We start from the raw sequence: 752 nt of genomic DNA on the forward strand, positions 1-752 counted from the left end.
CTGAGGACCCCACCCCACAAATACCTCCATTTCCCCATAAATACCCCCACCTGCAAAAATAATCATCCTCCTGGAATAAGCCCCACTCCCTGGGAAATGAACACCTCCACCCCTCAAAGCCATCCTGAACTGAGGCCAGGCCCCCCTCAATATCTTCTCCAAATAAACTCTCACCCGTCAAAAATAAACGTCGCACCCACGTGCAAAACCATCCCAGAGTGAGGTTGGGGATGTCCCAGTAAATAAACACACTCCACCCCAGAACAACCCCCTTAAAATCAACACATTTCCCAATAACATAACGCACCCCCAAAAACACAGGACTGCCTGCTATCTTCCCCCTGAAAATTTAACACCCTCAACCTACACCACACCCCAAAATAAACCTGCATAACACAGCCCCCACCACCAATAAACTTCTCCACCAAAATGCACCTGCCCAACAACAGACCCCACCCCCATCGCAAACCTCAAACACACCACCTTCCTCACACCCAGCATCGTCCCACTGCACCCCCCTCCCCTTCACAAAGAAACCCCAACACCCACCCCTTTACCCTGTGGGTATAGTGACCAATATTGCAGCCCAGCTGCCAGGTCAACCTGCTGTGAGCAATGTGGACAAGGACTGAGTGGTGAACGCAGATGACAGGGTTAAGGCTATGAGGGGGAGGGGGGATGGTGTAGTGTGAGGGGGTTGAGTTGGGGGGGAGGGGGGCTGCCAAGTATGAGGGGGTTTGGGGTAGGCAGGA

The sequence above is a fragment of the Rhincodon typus genome, chromosome 15 (assembly GCF_021869965.1).
Source record: "Rhincodon typus isolate 14 chromosome 15, sRhiTyp1.1, whole genome shotgun sequence".
Classification (NCBI taxonomy): domain Eukaryota; kingdom Metazoa; phylum Chordata; class Chondrichthyes; order Orectolobiformes; family Rhincodontidae; genus Rhincodon; species Rhincodon typus.